Source organism: Panthera onca, chromosome D3, assembly GCF_046562875.1.
Source record: "Panthera onca isolate mPanOnc1 chromosome D3, mPanOnc1 haplotype 2, whole genome shotgun sequence".
NCBI lineage: Eukaryota > Metazoa > Chordata > Mammalia > Carnivora > Felidae > Panthera > Panthera onca.
The window spans coordinates 16,277,051-16,283,577 of record NC_138350.1 but is presented as its reverse complement, the minus strand read 5'-3'; the positions used below and the strand labels follow the sequence as shown (position 1 = coordinate 16,283,577).

General features: G+C 55.0%; 1 protein-coding gene across 2 annotated transcripts in view; it reads left to right on the top strand.

Annotated features, from left to right (window-relative positions):
- The first annotated feature begins 4,078 nt into the window (after positions 1 to 4,078).
- Positions 4,079 to 6,527, top strand: part of CMKLR1 (chemerin chemokine-like receptor 1) — a 49,963-nt gene continuing 47,514 nt past the window's right edge. The window contains exons 1-2 of one of the 2 annotated variants that reach the window (XM_060612473.3): positions 4,079 to 4,171; positions 4,996 to 5,147. The gene's annotated coding sequence lies outside the window, so the exon portion shown is untranslated. Of the gene's footprint in view, positions 4,172 to 4,995; positions 5,148 to 5,829; positions 6,474 to 6,527 lie in introns of those variants that run through there. The other variant, XM_060612472.2, reaches the window with a different exon arrangement.

Below are 6,527 nucleotides of genomic sequence, written 5' to 3'. Positions count from 1 at the left end.
ACCCATCCGTGTGTGTGTGTGTGTGTGTGTGTGTGTGTGTGTAGAAGCTGAGGAGTTCTCTGGGAACTGGGAGAGTTGGCTGCTCAGGACTTGCTGTGTGACTCTGAGCGGCTGCTAACCCTCTCTGGGCCTCTCTGTTCTACTCCCTGGGAAAGGGAAGGTTTCCCAGACCCAAGCAACAGCTGCGAGCAGTCAGGCCTCACTTGAGAACTGGGGAAAGGCCAGCTTGGGTTGGAAAAGGGGTCTCAAGCTGGCTCCGAGCCCTCCCATCCCTGTCCTGGAGACACGGGCTGCAACACCCCTGCTGGTGCCCCACCCCTCCCAGGCGTCCAGGGTAGTCTCCGGCTCCTGCAAATCTGTCTCAGCAGGAAGAGCTGTGCCGGCAGGGTCCAGCTCACAGGGGAGCCTCATCCACCCCCACCAGGAAGCCCCCTCCCCTGGCCTCAGACTTAAGGCTTCCTCACTCCTTGTCCACCCCCCCCCCTTCCTTATCCCCTCCCCGCCCCCACAAGCCACTCCTTTCAGTGCTGTTAACCCTTCCCAGCCTGGACAGAAGCCCAGGGGGCTGGATACTTGCCAAGCAGGCAAAGTCTCCTGGGCTGCCAGTTCCCCCCTAGCTCCTCCTCCTTCTCGGTTCCCCAAAGTCAACTTCTCACTTCTGTGTTCCTTCCTTCCACCACAGACAAACCCCAGGAGCTCGAGGAACCCTCCTCCCCCCTCCGTCCCTGAGCCTGGTCTACCGGACAGAGGGATTAACTCTTGCCACTGTTGCTTGAACACCTACCGCACAGACACACATCACGTTTCCGGGACCATTTTTGGCTGAGGGTGTTACAAACGTCTGGCGATCCTTGCACAGTGTTCCCCTCTCCCGTCTTGCCAACCCTGCCCGGAGAAAGCAGTATTTCAATCAGCATCTGAAAGGGTTGGGGTCTCAAGCTGTCTTCCAGCTTTGCTATCCCTTTAATTTTCTCCTTCCTGGGAGACGAGGTTAGGTACTGGGGAGCCATGAAATGTTGTTGAGCGGGGGAGTGCCATGGAACAAAAGGGAACATCAGGAAGGTGGCTCCGGTAGTGCCCCAGGGATGATTAGAGGGCCTGCATTTGGGAATGTCGGCCTCTCAGTGCCCAGTAGAGGAGGAAAACGGTCCAACATTCATTGAGTGCTGCGTGCCAGACTCTGTCCTAAGCCTGTTGTGTGCATCCACTCATTGCATCTTTCCAACAGCAGACTGAGCTAGTAGGTCTTTTATTATTCCCGTGTGCGGAGGAGAGAGCCGAGACTCAGAGAGGGTAGGAAATGGTGCAAGGTCACACAGCTATAGCCAGTGGAGCGGGGACTCAAACCCAGATCTGTCTGCCACCAGGATCAGCGTTCTGGTCTCTGGAACAGCCCTTGTGTTCACTTCCTACTGCTGCCCTACCAATAATCACGAATTTAGTGGCCCTAAAACAATACAGATTTATACCCCCACCGTTTTGGAGGTCCGAAGTCCAAAATGAGTCTGAAGGGGCTACGATCAAGACTGCCGGAGGCTTCAGGGAGAATCCGTTCCTTGTGTCTTCCAGGTGGAGGCTGCCTGTTCTCCTTGGCTTGTGGCCACACACTGAGACGTCTGCTTCCTTCCTCCCCCAGCTCTGATTCCCTGCCTTCCTCCTCTGAAATGCTCGGATTACTCTAGGTCCACCTGGGTAATCCTGGATAATCTCCCCATCTCACGAGTCACCGGAGCAGCGAACCTACCAGAGACGATGAACGCCTCGCCCAAGGCCACACGGCTGAAATGGAGCTCTCATTCCGGTATGGTCTGTCTACCTCTTAAAGTCCAAAGTAGGCACAGTTTGGATTTATAGGGAATCCTTTGTGTCATAGAAAGCGTCTTCCCGGGCCTCCTGTGGTCTGAGAGCCTCTCTGGCAAACCTAGTTCTGCAGCTGTTAATCGGAACAAGGAAACCATCTGCTTTAACTAGAGCGTTGAGAATCTGTGAACACTAAAAATCAACCCGGAAACATACCAAGGGCTGTGGGAATTAAGATAGAAGTTTATCGAGGGCTGCCTGGGTGGCTCAGTCGGTCACGCGTCCAACTTTGGCTCGGGTCACGATCTCATGGTTCGTGGGTTCAAGCCCCGCCTTGGGCTCTGTGCTGACCGCTTGGAGTCCGGAGCCCGCTTAGGATTCTTTGTGTGTGTCTCTCTCTCTGCCCTTCTCCTGCTTGCAATCAGTCTCTCTGTGTCTCAAAAAAAAAAAAAAAAAAAAAAAAAAAAGCCCAAAAGACATTAAAAAAATAAATTTAAAAGATTTGTTTATCTATACTAGGGTCAGCCAACACATGGGATAAGATAAGGCAGAGCTGGCACCAGCCCCCCAGCCTCCGCGGCCAGTGGGATGGGCTTTCGTTGGAGGACAGAGTAGGATGAGAAAGTGGGACCCTTCCTTTAGGTGCAAGGTAGGCGCTGCCAGTGGGTGACGGTGCTCTTTCCAGCCAGTCCTAGATGCGGCCTCACGTTTCCTTTAACGCAGAGCTCCAGGACTCCAGGGTCAACCAACTGGATTTGGGTAGAAGATGAAGCTTGACCCGCCATCTTGGAACCACACAGTTTCCAAGGGGATAAACAGAGGCTTCTTTGCCACCACCTCTCTCGCAGGTCCCAGGATCCTGATGTTAGGCCTTAGATTTCAGAATCCTATTTAAAAGCAACAACAACAAACAACTCCTCCCCCCCCCAACCCGCAACGCTTTTTACTCCAAGGAAGAAATGGCCAAACTCCTCAGCCACGTTCAGAATGGTGGCCAGAGACCTGTGGCTTCTGATTGGCCGGGGTCAGCCAGACTCCTCTGACTTCTCACTGGGGGTCCGCGTGGGGCTGTGTGCTCTGACCTCTACCTTGGGCTTGGGGTGGGGGGCTCCGCTGGCCTGAAACCCGGAGTCCTCGCTCTGTCGGATCTCCCAGCCGATAAAACCCAAACCTCATCACAGCCTGGGGTTGGCTTGGGAGGTGAGAGGCGTCCAGGGGACGTGCATTAAGGGCGTCCAACATCCAGTGAAGGAGGAAGAGGCAATTTCCATAAATCCATCCAGAGGCTGGGTTCACCGGGCTCCGCTCCCCCTCCGGGATATCCTGGATATCCTGAGTGTTCCAGATCTTCCTCAGAGGTTGCCTCCCTGTCTCCTCTCCCTCCTCCCCCTCCTTCTCCTTCTCTGCCCCTCCCCCTCCATCTCTCTCTCCTCTCCCTGTCTCCTTCCCCTGTCCCCTCTCCCTTCTCCACTGCCTCCTCCTCTCCCTCCTCTACTTCCTCCTCCCCTCCCCCTCCTCTCCTCCCCCCTCCCAGTCCCCCTCAGTCCCCAGCAGATGAGGAAACTATGGCTCTGAGAGGAGAGAGGACATGCCTCAGTCACACAGCTCAGGGTAGGAGAGAGGGATTCAGTCCAATCTGCTCTGTCTGATTTCAGGGCCCCTGCTCTTAACCACCATTCCGGAGACTGACAAGGTAACTCGTTCCGGGATCCAGGATTTATTCCTACTGGAAATGTCCGTATGGGTGGTTTTCAAACTTGAGCAGGATCAGTATCCCCTGGCGCCTTTCGAACACACAGCTCACGGGGCCCAGCCTGCCGAGGTTCTGCTTCCCCAGGGCTGTGGATGGGCCTGGCTTGCGAGCTTGCGTTTCTAACAAGCTCTGCAGCAAGGCAGCAGCGGCTGGTCCAGAACCCGTACTTTGAGAAGCACCGGTCTCTGTTAATGACAGACCTTTAGGTGGTGATGTACGGGACACACAGCATCTGTACTGCGTTGTGGGAATATCCTCACCTTTGGACCAGGATGCTCTGGGGCTGCTGCTCTGCTGGTAACTGCTGGGTGACCTTGGAGGCATCCCTTGCCTTCTCTGGGCCCAATGGTCCCATCTGTACAGTAAAGGCGTGGATGAGACGCTCTAAGTCCTCTGGGCAAGACTGGCAGAGCGGGGAGGAGAGAGGTTTGGAGTCAGGCTGGGTCTGACTTCTGACTCTAGGATGCTGTGTGACTTTGGACAGTGACTTAACCTCTCTGTGCTTCCAGTTTGTATCTAGGGAATGAAAGAGACGGTCGTTTCCAAGTGTCAATCTCACTGAACTAACAGTTGAGGAACGTAGGGAGAGGAAGGAGAGGTTCTACGGATGGTCAGATGGTGAAAGACGTGTTCCCACACCTGCCCAAGCCTCTGCCCCTCCCTCCCTCTCTCCTTCTCTCTCTCCCCTTTTTCCCTCCCCTTTCTCCTCCCCTTCTCTTTTCCTTTCTACACAAGTTATTTTTGGTAGCCTTAGCTATGGGATCACACAGATCTGGGTTCGAGCAGGCCTCCGTCGGCCCCATCTGGGTGCTCTTCGCGAAATAACTCCTCCCCGGGGCCCCAGCATTCTCACCTGTAACATGAGATGTCACACGCGTTGCTGGAAGTTTGCGTGCCTTGCTCCAGAGAAAGCACCTGACACAGGGCCATGCACAAAGTGGCCACTTCTGTTAGCTCTTTAGTCTGGGGGCCAAGAGTCCGGGCTGTGGAGCCAGTCTGGTTGGATTCCCAGCTCTCCCACCTATCAGCTGTGTGGCCTAGGGCAAGTGACTTAACCTTTCTGTGTCCCAGTTTCCTCATTGGTAGAAGGAGGGCAGGAACAGTACCTACTTGGCAGGGTTGTCCCGAGAATTAAGTAGCCAGAGACTAACCCGCTGCCTGGTTGTCTGCTAATCTTGTTTATTCTGCTAATGATGCAGACAAGGAGTCAGGCACTTAGCTCTGCGGACAGAGCAGGGGACAAAAATGTAGTTCCTTCCCCAAATGAGTTTCCAGTGTAAGGGAGAGAGACCCCCTAACAGGAAAGGGCAACAGGCGCCACTGTGGATAGAAAGGGAGCCCAGGGGCCCCCCAGGGGCAGGGAAGGCTTCTGGGAAGCTGGTCTCCAAGCCGAGACCTGAAAAGGGACCAGGAGACCCTCTGAATAATAAGTGTGTTCGCAGGAATTCGACTTAAGAAGACAACTGGACAAGTGTGATTGGTGTATTTATTATAGTCAACAAGTTGGAAATGACCTGACCAACCACCAAGAAAGTATTGATGAAAGGAGCCAGTGCATCAATTGATCGAAACAATGAACAGCTATTGAAACAGGGTAAGATGTCCACGCACACACACACACACACACACACACACTCACACACCTATCAGGGAATGAAAAAGCAGGTTATGCTATGGTACACGGAATGTGACCGAGCCATTTGACATTTATATATAGAATGTATATGTGTGGGTTCATACCAAAATGGTAGTGATATTTATCTCTGGGGAGCAGGGTTTAGGGATGAAAGCAGGATTTACGCTTATGTATTTATTCATTAGTGTTTATTCATTTTTGAGAGAGAGCGTGAGCAGGGGAGCGGCAGAGGGAGGGGGACGGAGGATCTGAAGCGGGGTCGACGCTGACAGCAGAGAGCCCAACGTGGGGCCGTGAGATCATGACCTGAGATCACCCAGGCGCTCCGAGCAGGATGTACATTCAAACAACGCAGGCTCGGAACTTAGTGACAAAAGTTCTGCTGCATCTCGGGCAGACGGCTCTCCAGAAACGGCCCATCGATGCCTATGCCAACCACGTGGAAGATTTTTGCTGGCCCTGTAACGTTTGCTAAAAGTGAACAGAAAACATTTTAACCTGTGTTCGTTTGATACTTAAAAAAAAAAAACCTCATTGCTGTTTTCATTTCCCCCCCCCCAAAAAAAAAAAAAAAAAGGAAAGAAAGGAAAAAGGGAGCTGAAGGTCATCAAGCCTCAGCTCAGGCCAGGAAGGGCATCCCGGTGGGCGGAGGGAGGCGGTGGCCCAGCCCGGTAGGGCATCCGGCAGGCGGCTCAGCTCCGAGGCCCTTTGTAGGGAGCAGCCGGGCTGCCTGGGGCTTCCATATGCTCCTGGTTTGTGCTCGGGATGGTGGGCACCACTCCCGGCAGCGGGTCGTCCCCAGCAGGCCTCGCCACCAGCCACCACCCACAAGCCCGGTCCCCCGCTGGCAGGCAGGGGCAGCCTCCCCTGGCGGTCCCCGCTCCCCGCAGCTGGCCGCCCCCGCCCTCGGCCAGCCCAGTTTCCTGCCCCTCCCTCTCCCTCTCTCCTCCCTCCAGCTGTTTCTCTGGCAGAGCTCTGTCCCATTCAGGACAGCAGCCCCAGCGAGAGAGCGCGCGCCAGGAGCTCGGGACTGAATGAGGTCTCCCGGAGGGCCTCCTGAGGGATGAGGGGGTTCCAGAGGAGGCTGTGACCTGGGCGGGGGGAGGGTTCCAGGAGATCTTGAACGAACGAACGGACGGACGGCTTTCTGGGCTGACAGCCACAGCCAGAGAACGAGGTGATTGAGAAAAAGAAGTCCGGCAACACGGGTCCCCTGCCCAGCGTTCAGTGCCCCGAAGTCCAGGGGGGACCCTTGGGAGGACCTGGCCGGAAACCAGCCACAAGGTATCACGCTTGGCTTTGACATCCTCTGGAGGGCTCAGGAAAGGGGGCTCCTAG